The following is a 25,173-nucleotide window of genomic DNA, read 5'->3' on the forward strand; positions in this document are numbered from 1 at the left end:
AGCAAAATAGAACTTACTAATACTTGACCAATGCAGAATTGTCAAAATCATTTAGCCAAGATTCTTACCTACCCTAGTCGTGTTAGTCAAGTGGACAGAAAGGAATTTACAAGTCTTCAATATTACCATGTAGATAATCACATATAAAAATACATAATTGCAAAGCTTTCACAAAAAGTTGAATATGATTGAGCTCCCTGAAGATATGTTTTGAGGCTGTTAAGGTACAGAAAATCCACTCTGCTTGAAAAGCCCTACTGCGAGAGATTGCCTAGGTTTTACTAAGCGAGAACCTGCTTTAAAGCACCCATTTTACTCAATGAAAGTAAAGAGTTTGGCTAGATACTGTATCTGCTTAACTACCCAAAACTGCACTACTAAGAACTAATGACAGATTAGGTACTTACCTTGGTAATCTAGGTTCTGTTAGGATACATAGGAGTCCATACTTGAGCTGTTGATGCCCATTTCCCGCGAACTGTAGAAAAATATCCCTTTAAGAACTTGAAAACTCCTACCCTTCTGCAGTGGAGCACAGCAACACCCTCAGTTGGTATCAAAGCAAACGCCACTGAAACATAAGAAAAGAGTAGATGCACTGGGATCTTCCCTGGCAGAACACATTCTGTTCTGAAACTTATAAAATAGAACAATGATCAATAAACATTTAACTAGGAAACAGACTATCAAATTCACCTGCTAAGGGTAACAAGTTATAGGGCCCTCTCAAGAGGAAAGGGAAACCCCCAGTACTTAAACATCTACTCTTAATCCCAGGCACAGAAGATGTACCTAGATGCAGACTGGCAACATCCAAGGCAGAAAGCAGGCAAATCAAAATGAGTCCATGCAGGGATTTCTGTGTATCTGCAACAGAACGACAGACTTGAGCTGACATACCAGAGCAGTGCCATAGCATCTAGGGATGGACAGATTAGACTGCCCACAATACCAAGAACCCAAAGGCGGCATCCTCTCGAGCCGCCACATCCACTCTGTAGAACTTTGTAAAGGTATGCAGAGTAGCCCAAGTAGAAGCTCTGCAGATTTCATCAGGCAAAACAGCCCAAGATTCCATCCAGGTCACATCACACTGGAATCCATAATATGGATAAAAGGATATCGACAGGAGAGCCTGAAGCTCTGAAACCCTATGGGCTGAGTAATAGCCACCAGGAAGACGGTCTTGATTTTAAGATCCATAAAGGATACCTACTTGAGGCTCATATGATGGACGAGCCAAAACGACGGAGAACCAGATTAAGATTCCAAGTCAGACAGGTAAGGTGCAATGGAGGCTTAAGTCTCAGGAAGCAGGCCATATATGGATGAGCTGCCAATGAGTCCCTCAGACGAGTGCCCATACAAGAGATCAGCAATCTGCACCCAGAGAGAAGCTACCACTAGGCCCTACTTCAGGTCATCCTGCAGAAACTCCAGAACAGAAGGAACATAAGGGTCCACCTGTCTCAGGACACACCAGGTCTGATAACATCTCCAAGCTTTTGCATAGGCAGCCACTGTGGCTTTCCTTTTGCTGTGAAGAAACATGGCAATCACAGCTGTAGAATAACCCCAGCTAGTTAAGGCCATGTGCTAAGAGCTATGCCGCAAGACCAAAGCGGCCTGGATCCTGCATGAGGCAAGAATGACATAACATAAGAATTGCCACTGCTGAGTCAAACCAGTGGTCCATAATGCCCAGCAGTCCGCTCACGCGGTTGCCCTCTGGTCTAAGACCAGCACCCTAACTGAGACTAGCCCTACCAGCGCACGTTCTTGTTCAACAGAAACTTGTCTAACTTTGTCTTGAATCCTTGGAGGGTGTTTTCCCCTATAACAGCCTCTGGAAGGGCGTTCCAGCTTTCTACCACTCTGGGTGAAGAAGAACTTCCTTACATTTGTACGGAAACTATCCCCTTTCAACTTTAGAGAGTGCCCTCTTGTTCTCCCTACCTTGGAGAGGGTGAACAACCTGTCCTTATCTACTAAGTCTATCCCCTTCAGTACCTTGAATGTTTCGATCATGTCCCTCTCAATCTCCTCTGTTTGAGAGAGAAGAGGCCCAGTTTCTCTAATCTTTCGCTGTACGGCAGCTCCTCCAGCCCCTTAACCATCTTAGTCGCTCTTCTCTGGACCCTTTCGAGTAGTACTGTGTCCTTCAGGTACGGCGACCAGTGCTGGACGCAGTACTCCAGGTGAGGGTGTACCATGGCCCGGTACAGCGGCATGATAACCTTCTCTATCTGTTCATGATCCCCTTCTTTATCATTCCTAGCATTCTGTTTGCCTTTTTGTTGCCGCCACACATTGTGTGGACGGCTTCATCGACTTGTCGATCAGAACTCCCAAGTCCCTTTCCTAGGAGGTCGCTCCAAGTACCGCCCCGGACAGCCTGTATTCGTGCATGAGATTTTTGTTACCGACATGCATGCATTTTTGTTTACACTTATCCTGCTGGAGCCGAATCAAGTCAGCATACCACAGCTGCCTCAGCTAATCAAGTGTGTCCAGATCACCGGACATCTGTGGGCTGCTATCCGTCTCAGATGCCTCATGGGCCATGGAAGGTAGACAAGAGACCTCCCCGTGGTTAGGGCTGAACCAGAACATCCAGGCCTTTGCTCCTGCTGATTTGCTTTGTTGGCCGCAGTTGCCCTACAAAAAAAAAAAAAAAGTGGAATGTCCCACTGATCTGTGACTGAACGCTCCTTTGAGATGACTCTGGGGTCTCGAGTGATGACTGAGAACATGCTTGAACATTGTCCATGCGCCACTAACAGCGCCACTAGGTGTGTCTTCACCCACCAGAAGAGAATCTGAGCCTCCATGCTCAGGGAGGACTCCTCATGCCCCCCTGATTGACATAAGCCACTGCTGTAGCATAGTATGAGAATGTGGACTGCTCGACGACGGAGACGACCCTTGGAGTGGAAAGAGCAGGCTGAATTGCCTGAAGCTCCAGGCAATTATCAACCACTGCCCTGGATAAGACTGGCACAGAATGGGTCCCACTGGATATTCCGGTGAGAAAGCAAGAGCATCCTGTAGCAGACGCAGATCGGCTCCTGCCCAAGGGACATAGATTACAGGTTCTGGGGACCATGGTAGTAGCAAATACTGTCATGCCATTGAGACTGGAGTAGCTTGAAGGCTCCTAATAACCTGATGGAGATTCTCCTGATGGGACAGACACAGGCAGGAACAATTTCTGTCCCATATGAAATCAAACTCCTAGGTATTCTAAATCCTGTGTCGATTTGAAGCGACTCTTCCTGAAATAGAGATCACCCAGTCCAGGTGCTGCAGGAACTGTACTACCTGCTGAACAGCCCCAACACCCCTTGGACTTTAAGGGAACTCAATCAGTTGTCAAGATACGAGTTAACCAAGACAGCCAGGGTGCTAAGATGGGCCACCCAACACCACAATCACTTTAGTGACAGTCCTGTGTGCCATCGCAAACCCAATAGGCATAATTGCAAACTGGAAATGTTGAACCAAGATGTGAAACCTCAGATACTTCAGTGGTCTGGAAAAATGGGAATGAATGTACACCTCTGTCAGATCCACGGAGGCTAGGAACTCCTAGTACTATCAATGCTCTCACTGAGCGCACCATCTCCATGGAGAAGTGGGGCACTTTCAGAGCTGCATTGAGCTACCTTGAGGTCCAGAATGGGTCTCCAATAGCTGGAGCCTCTCTTTGGAACAATGAAGTATATTGAGCATCTCCCAGAGCACGAGTCTCTCTGGAACAGGTTTTATGGCTGCAATATCTAATAATCCGTTTACCCTTATCAGGGCAGTCCACTAGGAAATCCAAAAGATACTCAGAGGATAGAGGAATGTAAAATTATGTCCTACCTGTTAATTTTCTTTCCTTTAGAAGCAGCAGATGAATCCAGAGACCAGTGGGATATAGCTCACATCGACCAGCAGGTGGAGATAGAGAACTGATTTCCAGTTGGCCTTATAGCCTGGTGTTCCTCCTCTTGAATCAGTTATGCATATTGCCCCAGCATCCCAATAAAGGAGCATGAGCCTTCAAACCAAAGGAAAAAACTTCATTCCAGTGAAAAATCTTGTAATCAGAAATGTAAGAAACTAATAATAATCACCAACAATCTCCCAACCGAACTCAGAATTCCAAAGAACACGCGATAGAGAGCGAGAGAGAGAGAGAGAGAGACCATCTGGGTGGGGCTCTGGATTCATCTGCTGCTTCTAAAGGAAAGAAAATTAACAGGTAGGACATAATTTTACATTCCTTTGCAAAGCAGCAGATGAATCCAGAGACCAGTGGGATGTAGCAAAGCAACCTCAAACTGGGTGGGACGCCAAAGTCGCCTCTGCAATCACCGAAGCGCCAAAATTTGCCTCCGCACAGGCTGCCACGTCCAGCCGATAATGCTTAGAAAAGGTGTTCCCTGACGACCAAGTGGCCGCCCGGCAAATTTCCTCCAAAGACATACCACCGGACTCTGCCCACGACGTTGCCAATGCCCGAGTGGAATGTGCACGAAGCTGTTCCGGCACGATCTTCCCTGCCAACAGATAAGCCGACGCAATAGCCTCTTTTACCCAACGAGCTATCGAAGCTTTTGACGCCGCCATACCCTTGTTTGCCCCTGCAAATACCACGAAGAGATGATCCGACCGGCGAAAGTCGTTAGTCACACTTAAATAATGAAGAATCATACGGCGTACATCCAATAACCGTAATAACGCGAAACGCGCCCCCCAATCCTCCTTCCGAAAGGCCGGGAGGAATAAACTCTGGTTTACATGAAACGAAGAAACCACTTTAGGAAGAAAGGACGGCACCGTCCGCACCGACACCCCAGCATCCGAAATGCGCAAAAAAGGCTCCCTGCAAGACAGCGCCTGCAGCTCCGACACTCGTCTTGCAGACGCCATAGCTACCAAAAATACAGTTTTTAATGTGATATCCTTTAGCGTCGCCGCCGACAGAGGCTCAAACGGCGCCGCCTGCATCCTAGTAAGTACCAGCTTCAAATTCCAAGCTGGACAGGTGCGCCGTACCGGCGGCCGGATATGGTGAACCCCCTTAAGGAATCGCACCACGTCCGGGTGAGATGCTACTGACGAACGCGACACCCGGCCCCTATAACATGCAATGGAGGCCACCTGAACCTTAATCGAGTTATAGGCTAACCCTTTAGAAACGCCCTCCTGTAGAAAAGACAGAATAGCCGCCAGAGACGCCTGGAAGGGCGCAATACTCTGCTTCCCGCACCAAGTCTCAAAAACTTTCCAAACTCTAGCATAAGAGGTAGACGTAGAAATCTTCTTCGCTCGAAGAAGAGTGGCAATAACCTGATCCGAATAGCCCTTCTTACTCAACCGCGACCGTTCAATAGCCAGGCCGTAAGACCAAAGTGGGCCGGATTGTCCATGGAGATTGGACCCTGGGTCAGCAAGTCCGGAGTAACCTGGAATTTCAACCGATCGCCCGACGCGAGTTGCATCAGATCCGCGTACCAAGACCGACGCGGCCAATCTGGAGCTACCAGGATCACTCTGCCCTGAAAGAGAGCGATGCGTTGTAAGACTCGACCTATCATCGGCCAAGGGGGAAATACATACAGAAGGGAATTCGGAGGCCATGGGAGAGCTAAGGCGTCCACCCCCTCCGAGCCCTTCTCTTTCCGTCTGCTGAAGAACCGCGGCCGCTTTGTGTTGCGGGATGAGGCCATGAGATCCATGTCTGGCAGCCCCCACCGAAGGACCAGCAGCTCGAACGCCCTCGGAGACAACTCCCATTCGCCGGGATCGAGACGATTCCTGCTGAGGAAGTCCGCTTGAATGTTTTCGCGACCCGCAATGTGTGCTGCTGAAAGAAGCGGAACATGCCTTTCCGCCCACTGAAACAGCAGCATCGCCTCTTCGGCTAATTGAAGACTCCGAGTCCCCCCTTGGTGATTGATATATGACACCGCCGTGACACTGTCCGAAAAGATCCTGGTCGGATGGTCCTGAACCATGGCCTGAAACTCTCGTAGCGCAAGCCTTATCGCCCTCAGTTCCAACAGATTGATCGAACACTGTGCCTCTCCCGAGGACCACACACCCTGCACGGAAGCTTGCCGGCACTGAGCCCCCCATCCTCGGAGACTGGCATCTGTCGTAATCACGACCCAATCCGGCGTCGCTAGCGGCATGCCCCGGAACAGATGGACCTCGGTCAGCCACCAGTGCATGCCGCGAGCCACCCGAGGACTCCAACGGAGCCGGCGACAATAGTCCAGAGACGCCGGGGACCACCGAGAAAGAAGCGACATCTGCAGGGGCCTCATATGGAACCGAGCCCAGGGAACCACTTCCAGAGTCGCCACCATCGAGCCCAGAACCTGAACATAATCCCAAACCTGAGGATTGGGCGACCCGAGAAGCCCTCGAATTTGAGACTGTAATTTCTCTCCCCGTTCCCGGGGTAGAAACACCATTCCTAGGCCAGTTTCGAACCTGACCCCCAGGTGCACCAAAGACTGAGAAGGGGACAGAGAACTCTTGGGAAAGTTGACGATCCACCCTAGCGACTGAAGGAGCGAGATTACCCGTTGAGTTACCGCCACACTCTCTTGCCTGGACGACGCGCGGATTAACCAGTCGTCTAAGTACGGGTGTACCCGAATCCCTTCCTTGCGCAAAAAGGCAGCCACCACCACCACCATCACCTTCGAAAAGGTGCGGGGAGCCGTTGCCAGGCCAAAGGGCATAGCCCGAAATTGATAATGCTGGCCGAGGATCGCAAACCTCAGGAACCTCTGATGCGGAGGCCAGATTGGAATATGGAGGTACGCCTCTTTGAGATCGAGGGACGTGAGAAACTCTCCCGGCCGTACGGCCGCAATCACCGAGCGAACCGTCTCCATCCTGAAATGGCGAACACTGAGAAAATTGTTGACTCCTTTTAGATCCAACACTGGCCTGAAGGAACCCCCCTTTTTTGGAACCACAAAATAAAGGGAATAAATACCGCGGCCTACCTCTTCCGGCGGTACAGGTACTACCGCCCCTAGATCCAGGAGACTTTGAAGAGTTAAGCGGACCGAATCTCCCTTGGCTGCCCCATTGCACGGGGATACCAAGAAAGAATCGGCGACGGGAGCGGCGAATTCTAACTTGTACCCTTCTTGAATAATATCCAACACCCAACGATCTGACGTGATCTTGGCCCACTCCGCCCAAAACGCCGACAGGCGTCCCCCTAATGGAAAAGCAGAGGGGGCCAAGACCCCGTCATTGAGGGGCGCGACTTGCCGGGGTACGAGCTGGCTGCCCGGCAGCAGGTTTCGTCATACGAAAGGAACCTCTCTGTCGACCCTTAGGTCTAGTCGAAGAAAAGGCACCATACGCGGAACCAAAGAACGGTTTCCCAGACCTATACCTCCTCACCTCCCTGAAACGAGGTCTAGATGACGAGGACTTCAAAGGGGGCCTAGGCCTATCTTCCGGTAACCGCTGGGTTTTGGTATCCCCAAAATCCTTTACCAATCTCTCTAAATCTTCCCCAAACAATAAACCCCCTTTAAAAGGGAGTTTCACCAGACGAAGCTTAGAAGCCGCATCTGCCGCCCAATGTCGAAGCCATAAAGACCTGCGAGAGACAACTGAAAGCGACATTTGTTTCGCCGAAGCGCGAATAATATCATATAAGGAATCCGCTAAATAAGCCAAACCTGATTCCAAATCAGCCAGTTCCGAAGGAACAGCACCCCCGGACTCCATCAAATTATCCACCATCCCTTGAGACCACTGCAGACAGGCTCTAGCCGCATAAGAGCTGCAGATTGCGGCCTGCAAAGTCACTGCAGCAACCTCAAAAGATAACTTCAGCGAAGATTCAACCTTCCTATCCTGGGCATCCTTTAATGTAACCCCCCCCTCTACAGGCAAGGTCGTCTGTTTGGTAACCGCGGCTACCAGTGCGTCCACCTTAGGCAATTTAAATTTCTCAAATTTGTACGGGACTACTGGATACAAGAGCTGCATGGCCTTTGCTACCCGTAACCCGGCATCCGGCGTATCCCATTGAGCCGAGATCAGCTCCTGCATGGCTTCATGCACCGGAAAAGCCTTCGGTGGCCTACGGGTACCTGCCATAAGAGGGTTACCTGAAACTTTCGAATCCCCCTGAGAAATGTTTAAACTCAATAAAGCTTTTGAAATTAAGGAGGAAAGTTCTTCCCGATGGAAAAGACGGAGCGCGGAAGGGTCATCCACTTCCCTATACTGGGAATCCTCCTCTTCCCACTCCTCTACCTCACCTTCCTCCAACAACTCCGGAAGGGAAAAAGGGGAAACAACCATAGGCTCGTCCGCGGACGCGAGTCTGCGCTTTTTAAATATCGGCGATTTCACCGGAGAACCATCTCCCCTCGCCTTCTCCCCAGCATCCACTTTCAGGGGAACAGCCGGGGGCCCAGAAAACACCGGCAAGTTCACCGAGACCGGAGGAACAGGCTGACTGCACTGCAGCATGAAAGCCTTATGTATCAACATAATAAACTCCGGGGTGAACGAGCCCAGGCCAACCGCGGAAGCACCCCCCTGTTCGGCGCCGGAGAGCGGAGCCCCCGCGCCCTCCTGCACTTCCGACTCCCCCCCCCCCCTGCCGACCCCCCTTCGGCCGTGGCAGTACCACGCCGTGAGGCCGAGCCGACCGCGAGGGGCGGGGACGCCGAGCGCGCTTCACGGACGCGGGAACTGGCCCCCTCGCCTGCCTGCAAAAAAGGATCCTCAGCCGGTGCGTCTAAGCACCCCGCTGAGCACACTCCCGCCGGTGTTCGACGCTTCCCACAGCGTGAACACCGCTGACGAGCCTCTTCCGCCATCACCACGCCGCCCCTCCCAACCAGACCGGCACTCGAGGCGGCACAAAAACAAATAAATGCAACAGAAGTTCAGTACTCACCACGCTCTCAGCCCGCCCCCCTGCAGTCAGGATAAAGCTGGTAATTAATCCAAAGTTACCTCACCAGGGCACAGCTCAGCACAGGCAGAAGCGTTTTGTTTTTTTTTTAACTGGAATGAAGAAACTACAAACGCTGAGAGCAGGCAAATTCCCTCAATCACTCGGAGGGGAGGGTGGAGCAGGGACCTGGGAGGGCCCAGGTGTAACTCCTAAAGCCGGCACCAATCAGCCAGGCACCCCTATCCAACTGAAGAGCCAAAGGCTCAACATAGGAGATCACCAATCCACCAGGCACCGTTAGATTCCAGGAGCTAGAGAAATAGTTCCACCACCGCTGGGAGATAGAGCAAAACTGATTCAAGAGGAGGAACACCAGGCTATAAGGCCAACTGGAAATCAGTTCTCTATCTCCACCTGCTGGTCGATGTGAGCTATATCCCACTGGTCTCTGGATTCATCTGCTGCTTTGCAAAGGAACTCCGGTTTGTAGCCATCTGCGAACCTCCAAGACCTAGCAGTCTGAGATAGTGGCCTACCACTCCACCAGAAAAACCAATATCTTCCCCCCCCCCCATGCATGGGAGGGGAGGAAGACATCAGCCTAGCATCAGAATTGCTTCTTCACAAACACCCTGAACAAAACAGGGCAGGGTCTGGGCTGGTCTGGAGGTACTAAAAGAAAATTAGCAGGGAAGGACCTAATTTCTCCTTTAGTGTCCCTCCAGACCCACACAGAAACGGATGGGATGTACCAAAGCAGTACAAGAGAAGTTTCAGCCCAAGAAGCTGCCTGACCAAGTGGAATGAGCTTTGAGAAATTCCGTAACAGGCTTCTGTCCAGAAGGTATGCTGAAATGATAGCCTCCTTGATCCAGCATGCAATGGTAGCCTTGGAAGCACCATCCCCCTTTAAGAGGGCCCGCTCTAAGAGGACAAAATTTTGATCCGACTTACGGAATTCCTGGGTCTGCTGAACATAAGAGCAAAGGACCCTACAGAAACAAAAAAAACATCTTCGCCTATCCTAAAAATCACTGGCCGCAAATACAAATCCTTCCTTGACAGAACCTTCATGTTCCAAGTTAACAGGCAACAATCCCCCTAGCCCATTGGGTGCACCAGCTTTTCGCTTCCCCCTCCCCCAAAAAAATTGGGTGCAGAAGCAGAATATTTCTCTTCCCCCTCCCCTATTCGGTACAGCAGCAGCATTTCTCTTCCCATCCCTCCCAGCTCAAACCCGTCGGTAGAGTTGCTAGGCAAGTTGTAAGCTTCCTTCCATCGCTGACCTATCTTTCATAGGTCAGCGATGGAGGGAAGCTTACAACTTGCTGCGGCCTTCCTCGTTGCCAGGTCCTGCCTACTTTGTTTCTGCGAAGGCAGGACCCGGCAGCGAGGAAGGCCCGAAGGAAATAAAAGCAGTGAGTTGTAATCTTCCCTCCGGGGCTCTTATCATGTGCGTGCCGGCTTTCCTTCTCTTTGAAACTGAAGTTGCATCCCGTTGAGGGGGAGGGAAGAGAAGAGATAGAGTCCGAGGGAAGCTTACAACTTACTGCTTTTACTTCTTTCGGGCCTTCCTCGCTGCTGGGTCCTGCCTTCGCGGAAACAAAGTAGGCAGGACCTGGCAACGAGGAAGGCCCGAAGCAAGTAAAAGCATGCTGGCAAAAAAAAAAAGGCAAGCATCAAAACAAAATTTAGGCAGAATTTCGGCAGAGAGTCAGCCTGGGAAGGAGCATCGGCGGCAGCAGAAGGATTTGCTGGGTGGTCATCTAAATTAGCTGGGCGGTGCGCCTGGCTAAAAGGCCTTGGGGAGAACACTGCACTTTGAGGTCCAGCAACCTGAGCAGTGTACTGAAAACTCCCTCCTCTTCCAAGTTGCTTGACAAGGAGGACTTGATCTGGCAAAGGTCATGAGAAACGCCAGAGCAGGGGTCCCTAAAGTCCCTCCTTGAGGGCCGAATCCAGTTGGGTTTTCAGGATTTCCCCAATGAATATGCATTGGAAGTAGTGCATGCACATAGATAGGTATATTCATTGGGGAAATCCTGAAAACCCAACTGGATTCGGCCCTCAAGGAGGGATTTTGGGGACCCCTGCTCCAGATCATAACAGTGCTGAATCACCTTTAGGACCCACTGATCTATTGTATCTCAGCCCATCCCCAGTAAAACTCCAGCAACTAGACTCCGATTGGAACCAAGGGAAGGACCAGCAACAAGTCATTGGGCCAGACGGGCAGAGGAGCCTCTGGAGATGTTGCAACTCTACCAAGTAGGACTGCATGCATTAGAAGAAACATCCTCTGGAAAATAAAAATATAAAAGTTGCCCCTCAGCCAGGGAGAAACCTACAAAATTAATATAAAGTTGCCCCTCAGCCAGGGTGAAACCTACAAAATTAATATAAATGCCCCTGGACAAAACCACTTCTTGAAGCCTGGTGAGGTCAGTCCTCTGATGAGAGGCACTTTGAGATGCGATCTTGTCACTCAAGGCCGCAACTGCCAACCAACCCTGAAGCCATAGGGTATAGCAGGTCACTACAATGAAAGCCATGGACTTGGTTGAGTCAAGTAAAAGATCATATACGGCATCAGAGAAATAAGAAGCTCGCAGCTCAATCTTAGCAACTTCCTGGTCCACTAAGGATGATCTGATCCACGGTCAAGAACTCAATACCACTGGAAACAAGGCCAGACTACCACAAATAGGGTAGAGTCTGGACAGGGACTGCATCCAGAACTTTCCACCAAGCATGCACTACATCAAAATATTCAGGAGAGGGTCCACAGCATGAGGGAGGTCCTTATGCTTCCTCTTCAAAGTGTAAAATGGAAGACACCTGAAGAATGAGCTCCTGCAACTCTTCCTAATGAAATACGTGCACAATTGACTCATCCTCGCCAACCAGCACCTCTGAAAAGTTTCCATTCAAAACATTAGTGCCCCCCCCCCCCCCAATGGATCTGTAATGTCCTCCCCTAGATCCAAGTCCTCATCTGGAGAAAACAGATCAGCCATAAAAGAATCCTCGTTCCATGACACCCACAGCCATTTGGACAATGGCTGAGGGGACTGGACAGAGGCAGCTGTAGCAGGAGACTGAACAGGTGTGGCTGTGGAAGGGAGAAACCCCACGGACGACCCCCAAGACTGAAGCAGGACTCCCAACCACCTGTAAATAAGTCTTGCACATGGCTAACAAACTTGGGGCAAAAAATTCCCAGTGGCAATCCAGAAACCATAGCAGGCGCAGAAGACTCATTTAAGACCTGTTCCTGTTATTCCAAGACAGGAGAGAGGTCGTCCGAGGACATCCTTCCCACCAAAACCAAGGGAAGGGCCATCGACAAATTATCCCCTAAAATACGTAGCACCAAAGCCAAACTTGACCCCCTGCCGCTACAGAAACTACAGCCACCCCAGCTGCAGTGGTAAGGGAATCCCCAGTGGTCCACGACACCAAATCTGACAGACCGCTGGCAGATGAGGAAACTGGCATGGGCAGCAGAAGCAGCCTGGGCTTCACCTCTGCCTCTTGCTGACAAGCAATGTGTGTGCAAAGGGGAGCCCAGCACACAACACCTGAAGCTGGGTCCCCCTTGAGGCAGCTGGAACATTTTGTGCACCTGCCAGCTGCATCCACCACTGTGCCCACAGAAAATACACTTGTGCTGATTCAGCTTGTCTTGGGATTGGAGCAGGCAGGAGAAGTTGTGCTGAGGAGTGAGGCAAGGGAGAGAAGAGACACATGCTGAGGAGGCAGAAGAGAAGGAGCAGAAGAGGAGGCAGAGGATGATGGGCTGCGGCAAGAGGTAGCTCCACCTACCCCCTGATGTGACCCGGAGCTCCCCCTTAAAAGGGGAGGGGCCAACGGCGCTCTGATCCAGACGATTCAGCTTGTCTTGGGATCGGGGCAGGCAGGAGAAGTCGGGCTGAGGTGTGAGGCAAGGGAGAGAAGAGGCAGAAGGTGAGGGGCTGCGGCAAGAGATAGCTCCACCCACCCCTTGACGTCACCCACAGCAGACCCGGAGCTCCCCTTAAAGCAGAGAGGCCAACAGCACTCAGATGTTTGGCGCGTGAAGGTGAGTGTTAAAGGTGCTCGCCTTAGCGAGAGCACCTTTGCGAAGGGCCTTGAGAAGGGACGAGCCACCGCTAAAGAAGAGCAGAGGGAGACCACAAACGCAGAGGACATCCAACCAGGCGGACCAAGCTGATAGAGGCACACAACCAGGCAGACACAGAGGACATAACCCAGCAAATTCAGGAGACAGGCAAGCGGGCAGTAATGGAAGCAGCAGACAGAAGCATGATGTTGGGCTACCCAGTTTTCTGCACAGTTTGCCATATGTATGACTACCTCCCTTCTGGGAGGCGGTCTTACGTATGCACTTGATGTGGAGAACTGGAAAGCCTGAAGAAGCAAGTCAGGCTCCTGGAGAGCAGAATACTGGAACTGGAGGCACTTCAAACAGTAGAGGAAGAAGGCAGATGCAGAGATCAAGACAGACACCATCGAGGAAGAAGTCCGGTAACACAACAATATGAGCATGAGTAAGTCGATGTGGAGGCAAACCCCCCTCACATAAGGCCTGACATAGAGCCTGAAAGGGACCAATCACCCGATCCCCAAGCAGTTTGTAGTATTCAGGGCCCAGGCCATCGGGGCCCGGTGCTTTCGCAAGCTTTAAAGCCCGTATAGCTCTCTGAATCTCAATTCCCTGCATCGGAGCGTTAAGCGCATCTCTCTGGGCCTGTGTCAAAGCAGGAAGAGGAAGGCCACGAAAAAACTCTGCTCAGTGTCACAGCTCCCCCGATCATAGAGAGCCTGATAAAACTTTACAAAGCTCTGTTGAATAGCTGCTGGCGAAGTCGCCTCAGAGCCATCAGGAGCCCAAACAGCACAGTTACTTACCGTAACAGGTGTTATCCAGGGACAGCAGGCAGATATTCTTAACACATGGGTGACGTCACCGACGGAGCCCTCGGTACGGACCTTTTTAACTAGAAGTTTCTAGTTGGCCGCACCGCGCGTGCCTTCCCGCCCGACGGAGGAGTGCGTGGTCCCCAGTTAGGATAAGCCAGCTAAGAAGCCAACCCGGGGAGGTGGGTGGGACGTAAGAATATCTGCCTGCTGTCCCTGGATAACACCTGTTACGGTAAGTAACTGTGCTTTATCCCAGGACAAGCAGGCAGCATATTCTTAACACATGGGTGACCTCCAAGCTAACAAAGAGGGAGGGGGGATGGTTGGCCATCATGAAAATAAATTCTGTAACACCGATTGGCCGAAGTGACCATCCCGTCTGGAAAAGGCATCCAGACAGTAGTGAGTAGTGAACGTGTGAACTGAGGACCAAGTGGCAGCCTTGCAGATTTCCTCGATGGGCGTGGAACGGAGGAAAGCTACAGAAGCAGCCATAGCTCGGACTCTGTGGGCCGTGACAGCACCTTCCAGTGAGAGACCGGCCCGAGCATAGTAAAAAAAAATGCAGGCAGCAAGCCAATTTGAAAGTGTCCGTTTGGAGACAGGACGACCCAAACGGTTGGGATCGAAAGACAAAAATAGCTGAGGGGATGTACGGTGAGCTCTGGTACGATCAAGGTAGTAAGCAAGGGCACGCTTACAGTCCAGCGTGTGCAACGCCTGTTCTCCAGGGTGCGAGTGAGGCTTAGGGAAGAAGACGGGCAGCACAATAGACTGGTTGAGGTGAAAAGCCGAGACCACCTTGGGAAGGAATTTAGGGTGGGTACGCAGAACCACCTTGTCATGGTGAAAAACCGTGAACGGTGGGTCGGCAACCAGTGCATGCAGTTCGCTAACCCTCCTGGCAGAGGTGATGGCAATTAGGAAAAGCACCTTCCAGGTAAGGAGCCTGAGCGAAGTTGTGGCAAGAGGCTCAAATGGAGGTTTCATGAGTGCTGAGAGAACCACATTCAGGTCCCAGACGACAGGAGGAGGCTTGAGAGGCGGTTTGATATTGAAGAGCCCTCTCATAAATCTGGAAACCAGAGGATGAGCCGTGAGGGGTTTTCCGAGAATAGGCTCATGAAACGCAGTGATGGCACTGAGGTGGACTCTGATGGAGGTAGTTTTGAGGCCAGCATTGGACAGCGAGAGCAAATATTCCAATACAGTTTCCACCGCTAAGGAGGTGGGTTCCTGATGATGCCGGAGACACCACGAGGAGAATCTGGTCCATTTCTGATGGTAACATTGGAGGGTGGCCGGTTTCCTGGAGGCGTCCAAGATGAGGCGGACCGGCTGAGATAGATTCTCTGGAGAGGTCAGCCTGAGAGAAACCAAGCTGTCAGGTGGAGCGAAGACAGATTGGGATGCAGTAGAGACTGATGCCGCTGCGTAAGTAGAGTAGGAAACACAGGAAGAGGAATGGGCTCCCTGGAGCTGAGTTGGAGCAGGAGGGAGAACCAGTGTTGGCGAGGCCACCGAGGGGCGATGAGAATCATGGTGGCGTTGTCCTTGCGGAGTTTGGACAAGGTCCGCAACATCAGAGGAAGTGGAGGGAAGGCATACAGGAACCGATCCCTCCAATCGAGCAGGAATGCATCCGGGGCCAGACGGTGAGGAGAGAAGAGTCTGGAACAGAAGAGGGGCAGTTGATGATTGTGAGGTGCTGCAAAGAGGTCCACCTGCGGAGTGCCCCATCGAGCAAAGATGGAGAGCAGAGTCGGAGGGTCCAACGTCCACTCGTGAGGCTGAAGGATGCGGCTGAGATTGTCGGCCAGGGAGTTCTGTTCGCCCTGGATATAGACCGCCCTGAGAAAGAGATTGCGGTCCGTGGCCCAGGTCCAGATGCGCAGAGCCTCCAAACAAAGGAGGCGAGATCCGGTGCCGCCTTGCTTGTTTATGTAGTACGTGGCGACTTGATTGTCTGTGCACAGGAAGAGGACTTGAGGACAGAGGAGATGTTGGAAAGCCTTGAGGGCGTAGAACATGGCTCTGAGTTCCAGGAAATTGATGTGATGACGACGCTCCTGTGGGGTCCAAAGTCCCTGGGTGCGTAGATCTCCTAGGTGAGCTCCCCACGCATAGGGGGACGCATCCGTGGTGATGATCATAAAGTGAGGGGGTAGATGAAAAAGTAGACCCCTGGAAAGATTTGAGGAGTTCAACCACCATTGGAGAGATTGCTGAAGAGATGATGTCACAGAGATGGGATGAGAAAGAAGATCCGTAGTCTGTGACCATTGGTTGGCGAGAGCCAACTGAGGCGTGCGAAGGACATGCACCGTCGAGGCCATGTGACCCAGGAGGACCATCATCTGTCGGGCAGGAATGGAGGGATGCATGAGCACCTGACGACAGAGGTGGAGCAGGGTCCGCTGACGATCGGAGGGGAGAAAAGCCCTCATTAGCGTGGTGTCCAGAACTGCTCCAATGAATTGAAGTCGCTGGGTGGGAAGCAGATGCGACTTGGGGTAGTTGATCTCGAACCCCAGGAGGTGGAGGAGAGAGATGGTGTGATGAGTAGCCTGTAGCACAAGTTGAGATGAAGGTGCTTTCACCAACCAATCGTCCAAGTAGGGGAACACCTGGAGGTTGTGAGACCTGAGGAAGGCCGCTACCACTATAAGGCACTTGGTGAAGACCCTGGGTGAGGAAGCGAGGCCGAACGGTAGCACCTTGTACTGATAGTGGTGGTGCAGCACCTGGAACCGCAGGTAGCGGCGAGAATTCTGATTGATGGAGATGTGAGTGTAGGCCTCTTTGAGGTCCAGGGAACATAGCCAGTCGTGTTGAGAAAGAAGAGGGTAGAGCGTGGCAAGGGAGAGCATTCTGAACTTCTCCTTGACCAGACACTTGTTGAGGTCCCTGAGATCGAGAATTGGACGGAGGTCTCCCGTCTTTTTGGGTACCAGGAAGTAGCGGGAGTAGAATCCCTGACCCCTTTGATCGGGAGGTACTTCTTCGATGGCATTGAGAAGGAGGAGGGATTGAACCTCCCTCAGGAGGAGGGTGAAGCAGACTCTACGGGAGGGTTGTCTGATGGAAGAGTCTGGAAGTTGAGAGAGTAGCCGTGGCGGATGATGTTGAGGACCCACTGGTCTGATGTGATGACCTCCCAACGGCTGGAGAATATGGTGAGACGACCTCCGATTGGTTGTGGAAGAGGTAGCGAGGGTGGATGACTGGCTATGCCCTGGAGAGAAGAGTCAAAAGGGCTGGGATTGCTTAGCAGGCTGGAGAGGCTTGGAGGGTTGAGTGGCCTGAGAACGAGCCTGGGTATGGTGCTGTTGTTGACGGGGCCGCCGAGGTTGTTGAGGAGGCGGATTGAGTGGCCTGGCTGAGAACCTGCGCTGATAAGACGACTGAGGTCGATACGGACGGGCAGGCGGAGCCTTCTTCTTTGGTTTTATCAGGGTGTCCCACCTGGTTTCATGGGCGGAGAGTTTCTGGGTGGTGGAATCCAGTGACTCTCCAAAAAGTTCATCCCCGAGACAGGGGGCGTTGGCTAGACGATCCTGGTGGTTGATGTCCAGGTCGGAGACTCTCAGCCAGGCCAGGCGGCGCATGGCTACGGCCATGGCAGAGGCACGGGAGGTGAGCTCGAATGAGTCGTATATCGAGCGGACCATAAACTTGCGCAATTGAAGAAGGCCAGAGATGTGCTGTTGGAACAGTGGGACCTTGCGCTCCGGCAGGTACTTTTGGAGGGCGGACAGCTGTTGGACCAAATGTTTCATATAGAAAGAAAAATGGAAGGAATAGTTGTTCGCCCTGTTGGCCAGCATGGCATTCTGGTAGAGCCTCTTGCCAAACTTGTCCATGGTCTTACCCTCTCTGTCAGGAGGGGTAGAGGCATAGACACTGGAGCCCTGAGTCTTTTTCAAGGTGGATTCAACAAGAAGGGACTCATGGGGCAATTGAGACTTGTCGAACCCTGGGATAGGGATGACTCGATAGAGGTTGTCCAGTTTACGGGGGACCCCCGGTACCGTAAGGGGGTTCTCCCAGTTTTTGTAAAAAGTCTCCCGTAGGATGTCATGCACGGGAAGCTTGAGGAACTCTTTAGGAGGTTGTTCGAAATCTAAAGCCTCCAGGAAGGCTTGAGACTTCTTTGAGTCAGATTCTAAAGGAAGGGACAGGGCTGCAGACATCTCCCTCAGAAATTTAGAAAATGAGGACTGCTCCGGTTTGGAGGTTGCATCGGGTGCCGACGGGTCCTCATCAGATGAGGAGGGATCCTCCTCGGTACCGAGAGGGGATTCCTCCCATAAGTCAGGGTCCCGGACCTCTGGTGCATGTCGAGACACCGGGGTGGAAGGTGCGGTATGGCGGGTCTTGGATAAAGATTTCCCAGAACGCACCGAAACGGTACCAGGAGAGGAAGACCGGCGTCGATCCCGGTCCCGGGAAGAATGACGCACTGCTTGGTGCCGAGGAGGATCCGATGTGGTATGGGAGTGAACCACTGGATGGGTATGAAGCTGCTCAGCCGAAAGAATCGGCATGGAGGTGTTGATAGGTACCGAAGGGGTGGATACCGGGGGTTCGGTACGGGGCTCGGGCCGGTCTGGTACCGGAAGGAGCGGTGCCAGGATAGTGGGCAACAGGTGCTGGAGTTGTTGCTGTAACTGTTCCTGGAGTTGAACTTTTAAGATGGCCGAGATACGGTCATCTAGGGGTGGCATCGGAACCGCTTTCTTTTGCTTCGGTTCCTTAGATGCCGCTTCACGCCCCGGCGATGAGGAGGCCGATGACGAGGCACTCACCGAGATCGGGGCGGAGCGCTTGCGGGACCGGTGCGATGCCGGTAAGGTCGGCGTCGCCACCGTAGTTGGAGGGCGCTCGAGGGAAGAGGAAGGCTTCTTAGCCGGCTTACCTGGCGCCAGAGACGCCGATGTGGGGTCGGGCAGTGTCGAAGTAGACGGTGCCGATTTCTGTGGTACCGCTGTCGATGTCGAGGAGTCCATCGCCGACCCGGTGCCGAAGAGAAGAGTTTGTTGAATTCCTCGGTTTTTAAGGGTTCTCTTTTGAAGAGTGGCACAGCGGGTGCAGGAGTCCGCCCGATGCTCCGGACCCAAACACTGCAAACACCAATTGTGTGGGTCAGTGATGGAGATCGGGCGTGCACACCGCTGGCACTTTTTAAAACCGACCTGCGGGGGCATGAAGGGGAAAACAGCCTCCGCAAAATCGAACCCCGAGGCCTGTATAATGGCAACAGGCCCCGCCGGGGCAAAATCGAAAAAAAGGGGAAAAAAAAGCAAAGTTTTTTTTTTTTTTTTTACAAAGCAAAGGAAAAAGAAACCCGAAGGCAAAAGAAGAAAAAATATGGAAAAAAGCGCGAGCGGGAAGGCAAAAAAGTGGTTTCAACGGCCGTTGAAAAAACACACGCGTCTTCTTCGCTCCGCGGAAACGAAGAAACTGGGGACCACGCACTCCTCCGTCGGGCGGGAAGGCACTCGCGCACGCGCGGTGCAGCCAACTAGAAACTTCTAGTTAAAAAGGTCCGTACCGAGGGCTCCGTCGGTGACGTCACCCATGTGTTAAGAATATGCTGCCTGCTTGTCCTGGGATAATTTGGGAATATGACGCCTGCGGGCCTTGTGATTAACCAAGGAGGCCAACAGTTTCCCCGCCTTATTTCCCCACCGATGTAAACGGTATTTGTACAGCTGAATATCCCGTAGGGCCCTCTGCGCCAGTAAATCATTAATTTGACGTCGCAACTCCATGTATTGGCTCTTGAGGGCTGTGGACCCCTTTCTATGCAACTCCCCCCGCACCATGCCCAGCTGACGGGCCAAATCCATTAGTGCCTTATCTTGTACCTTCCGCTTATGGGAGGTGTAAGCTATAATTTTACCCCGTAAAACAGCTTTACTGGCCTCCCAAAAACACCACCTCGGAAACATCAGAAGAAGAGTTATCGGCTAGATAAGAATCCCATTGGTCTACCAAGAAAGTGCGGAAGTCATTATCCTCATGCAATGTGGGATTCATTCTCCAGCCAGACAAGGTCCTCTGGGGCGCCTGGTGATCAAGGAGCTCCATCCAGACCACATGATGATCGGAAAGTACGCCATCCTCAATCATCACTCTCCGGACTCCAGACAAAAGGGGTGGGGCAACTAACAAGTAGTCTAATCTACTGTGTACTTTATGCACTGGAGAATAATAAGTAAAATCAGATTCATCTGGATGGAGCGTGCGGCACAGGTCCACAAGGCCCAACTGTGAATTAACAAAGTTGACCCCCTTGTGTTCCCCCTGATGTAAACGAGGCTTAGGAGGCTTACAGTCAATAAGGGGATCAGCAGTGATATTGAAATCCCCACCGAGCACCAGTTGGTACTCAGAGAAGGGAGCAAGAGCAGCAACCAAAACAGAAAAGAAACGATGAGAATACACATTAGGGGCGTATATAGAGCAAAAAACATATTTCTTTCCCAGGAACACACCTGCCCAGATTACATACCGGTCCTCAGAGTCCGAAATCACTTTATGCACAGTACAAGTATGTTTCTTATGGAAAAGCACAGCTACACCTCTGTCTACTATTAAAGGAAGCAGAGACAAGCTCACCCACCCAGTCCCTGCGGAGCTTAGCATGCTCAGAAGCACTGAGGTGTGTCTCTTGAAGAAGCAAAACATCCACCTGCAGTTTCCTACAGTACTGAAGTACCTTACTACGCTTAACAGGAGAGTGCAACCCATCTACATTAAAGCTAGCAACCTTAACCCCAGACATAAGTACCGGATATATCCAAAAAGCACAAAGAAGACCAAAGACGGTAGCACCAGCTTCCCAGCCGAGCCGGCACGCCGTCCTCTCAGACAAAGAATCAAACTGAACCAGATTCCCAGGATGCAACCCAGCCCCCCCAACTACCCATGAACTCAACTGCCAACTCCTCCAAACAACCCCCCCCCCCGCACAATCAAAGTGGCCCACCCCCCTCCCTCCCAGCAGCCCCACCACCCCTTCCCCCATCCATACTGGCGACCACACCCCCATATCACCAACACCCACTGCAAACAAACAGATACTCACACTCACCCCTCCCCCTCCCCCAATCTCCCCCCCATTGAGCAAGTCTAACAGCAAGTACCAGTCTCGTCCACGACCGAAATGAAATAGAACATTAGAGAACTGAGGACAAGACGTCCAAAACTCTAGACATAAGGTCTAAAAAAAAAAAAAGAGGTCAAAAAGTAGCAAAAGAGAAACCAAGATAGCCAGACCCTCACATTAAAGGAAGGCATCCAGCTCTCTCGGTCAGGCCAAAGAGAGAGTCTGAAAATGTCTATCAGATGTCCAAGCCTGCTCTAAAGCCGGCTTGGAGAGGCAGCTCCTCCACAAATAGCTTTCCTGCAAGCCACCAAAGTTCCCCCCCCCCCACGTATCTGGAGGCAGTGCAACTATGTCCAATCAAAGAAGCTCCATCCAAAGGGCAGCAAAGGAATCCAGACAGGCAATATTGGTCCTTGTCCTAGATGAAACCACTGGAAAGCACGGGAGGCCCAAAGGCTCATCCCCAGACCAGAACTCTCCTCGTCCTCCGGCAGGAATGCCCCCTGATAAGCAGACTCATTACTGAGCAGGGAGGCTCTCAATGAAGTGCTTCAGCTCTTCTCGGTTCTCATAGGTCAAGCGCACCTTAGCCGGGTAGAGAAAGGCAAATCGAATTCCTCTAGAAACCAGTTGAGAGCAGTAAGGCGTGAAGGTTCTTCTTAGCTCCGCCACTTTAGTAGAGAAATCCTGAAAAATCAATAGCTTAGCGCCCCCATTGAGCAGATGTCGCGACTTCTTAAACAGGTCAAGCAAGTGAGCCTTAACAGCATAGTGTGGAAACGGGCCAGCACAGCTCGAGGTCTGCCGTTGCCATCAGAATCACGCCGTTGCCCCACACGATGAACATGCTCCACTACCACAGGGCCCTCAGTGTCTGGCAAACCGAGCTCCTTGGGCAACCATTGTTCAATCAAGTGCCGGAGCTCAGAATCTTTCAGTCTCCGGGATTCCAATGATTCTAAGATTCTTTCGACGAGCCCGGTTTTCCTGGTCTTTCACCTTCTCCTCCAGCTGGGAAACACGGGCCTCCAGAGAAGCAAGCCTGCCATCAGCCACTCCAGCTCTATCTTCCTGGGCTGATAGCCTCTCCTCTACTTGTTGCAGTTGTGCAGCCTGCCCCACCAGGGAATCTTTAAAGTCGTCCATAGAGGCATGCAGCTTGGCCAGTTTTTCATCTAGCAGCTGCGAGAGGTGCCTCATGGAGACCTGCAGCACCTCATCCAGGGAGTAGGCCGCCGCAGCGTCTGTCTGGGTCTCCGCCATCTTGCACGCCGGGCTCCCATATGTTTTCGTCGGCCGTGAAACTTTTGGCGGCATGCTCCACCGCTAATGAGTGCAAGCCGCGTTTCCCCAGCACACCGCCGATTCCCGGTGCCTAGCAACGGCTGCGCCTCGAAGGCAATTTCATGTGCCGGTCAGGGGAGGAAATCGGGGAAAGCAGAGCGGAGCTCAGTGCTCAGATGTCCGGTCAGGAACCAGCCATCACGTGACCAGACACACATATTCTAGCACCTGTTAATGTAACGGGCTTAAAGACTAGTGTTAGATATACTGATCATATGTTAGATATATTGAGAGCCCACCGGGACAGAAAGGGAAAATGCTTGAATTCCTGATTATAAAACTGTTTAGATAACCTTAATAGGCAGTATATAAAAACCTAAGAAACTTGAAACTTGATTAGCTTTTGGATGCATTGATAAAGTGGGACAATTTTTCCCCCCATCTCCACAGGAACTCATTTTCCAGTCCCATCCTAACAACTTCCTTTTCTGTTCTGCCCCATTGCTGCAACTGTCTTCATCTGCACAAGTCTCAAACACTTTAAAATCATAAGTGTTCTTTAGTGTCCTTCCAGATTGGCACAGAAATGGATGGGTTTATGCTCCTCTGCTAGGTACAAGTTGGCTGCGCAATCCCTATTACAATCAGTCTTTTCTCGGTCTCCAGTAGGTGGAGTAGTAAGCTGTATGCCATTTTGATAGCCAAGACCACCACACACACCACCAGCGACTTCAAGGTATCCCTATCCCCCTCCGGGATGGGATACAGGCAAAATGGCATAGACTGAGCAAAATGAAAAGGCACAATATCCCAAATATCCTGATGCATAGGAAGCGGTAGGTTAAGCGGATCCCCTCAAGTGGGAGGTCCACAACACGTGGGGGCTTCTTTGCATCTTCCTCAAAACACAACACCAAGGAAACCTGAATAAGCTCCTGGAGCTCTTCCCGCTGAAAAATGTGCAGACGCATCCGCACCAGTTGGCAGAACCAAAAAACCTCCGCCAGCGGCAACTGTTCCCCCCCTCCCCCCCGAGAGGATCTTGGAGGTCCCACTAAGGGGTCCAAGTTTAGAACACATCCTCGTCCCAAGATACCCTCGGCCACTTGGACGAAAGTGGGGGGATGGGGACAAAATCAGAGCTGAGGGGGGAAATGGAGGGAAAACCCCTCCCCAATCCAACTGAAGATAAGCCTTGCACAAGAAACAAAATCAGGGGAAAAATCCCCTGGAGGCCCAATGGGACTTGCTGCCAAAGCAGGAGACCCAAGCAGAAACCTGCCCCTGCTCTCCAACACAGGGAGAGTCACCTAAGGCTGTAAACAAGATGGAGGAGCTGCCCACAAAAACTGCTGAAAAAACCTCCTGAGGCCAGTAGCAGCTGAGAGGCCTGAACTGCCCCAGCTGTTAAAGCAGGCAAGCCAGCAGCAGCAGTAAGGGAGTCCCCAGCACTATCGGTGGTAAGGGAAACCTTATTTCACTGATTGCTGGTGGCTGGGGAAACCTTGTGTGTGTGGTGAGGGAAGCCCAGGCTTCCCCACTACTGCTGCCAGCACCCGAGGCACTAGAGAAGGGCATCCCTAGACACTGGCACCCAAGCCTTCATGATGGACGGCTGCATCGAACTAGCATTTGGAGCACAATGAGCACTTTCCCTTTAAAAAAGTGCTCATTGCGCAATATGCAAATTAGCTAAAAGATAAGTGCTGGTTAGCAATATAAATCAGTTACAGACAATTGAATGCTTCCCTTCAGACTGGCACTGCTTCAGGATTCAAGATTTTTTTTTCCAGAACAGACTCTACTGGCCATTTGCCTTGCCGGTATTGGTGGCAAGGCTTACAGCTAAGGCACCTCTATAAAAATTTTGGGAAGGTGGATAAAATGAGGGGGGAGGGATTCAACCCCTCAAGTGTGACACCCCCCCCCCCCCCGAGGTAGGATGGGCCCCCCAAAAGGGTCCCTCCAAGCTCAGTCCAGCACCAGGCAGGGACAAGGCCACTAAACTTCCAACAGCCCTCACTCCAGGGAAGACTGCAACAGCTTAACAGCTTAACAGCTTAACAGCTTAACAGCTGGAGACTGAGAACAGACTGGTGTTAGGGGCTGCACAGCTACTTGTATTACAGCCAAAAAGGTCTCAGTCTCCACCTGCTGGTCATGGTGAACTATTACCCATCAGTTAACTGTGCCAGTCTGGAAAGAAGCTAAATAAACAAACAGTTATTACACAGAAGTGTAGTATGTTTTGTTTTTCCTTCTCTGAACACAGAGGGGCAGATTCTATAAATGGTGTCCTGATTGTAGGTGTCATACTGCTGTCTAACCAGCTATGTCGGGGACACATTTTCAAACCCCTTCCCCCGAAGCAGGCAGCCTACACTGTAAGTATCTTGTCACTGATGCAGGGAGATGCATTGGGACACAAGCTCATCTTAAGGTTGCATATGATTTCATTGAAGTGGCCTTCGGCAAGCTGGCCTACAATTCAAATAGATGTAGCCGCAGAGTCGATCACAGCAAGGAAGTCTCCCTGCTGTGATCAGTTGAGTGGCTGCAGCAAGGAACCCATCCCCCTGTGAAGTAGGTCAACAAGAGGGATGCCTATGGTGCAATTCTCTAACTGGCACCTGTGACATGGGCACTAGTTAAGAGAGTTGGGATGGTTAAATGTCTTTCCATTAGGACAGATGCGATTCTGTATAGGACACCAGTTTATGATTCTTAGACTGCTTCTTAAGTGGCTGCCAAGACTTGCATCCTAGTCAGAATTTCCCCCAAAGTGTTCCATAACAAAAGCATTTTCTTTTTAAAGCAAAGCATCGCTATTTCTTTGGAGAGTGGTTTCATGCTCTAAACAAGTGAAATGTTATGCAGAGCACTGGTTGCTTAACATAGGTAAAAATCTGTT

The 25,173-nt window shown here is 51.5% G+C and overlaps 1 protein-coding gene across 2 annotated transcripts in view; it reads right to left on the minus strand.

Moving 5' to 3' along the window:
• UCHL1 (ubiquitin C-terminal hydrolase L1) overlaps positions 1-25,173 on the minus strand; it is a 109,810-nt gene that overhangs the window by 48,243 nt on the left and 36,394 nt on the right. The window lies entirely within an intron of this gene.

This window comes from Geotrypetes seraphini, chromosome 1, assembly GCF_902459505.1.
Source record: "Geotrypetes seraphini chromosome 1, aGeoSer1.1, whole genome shotgun sequence".
NCBI lineage: Eukaryota > Metazoa > Chordata > Amphibia > Gymnophiona > Dermophiidae > Geotrypetes > Geotrypetes seraphini.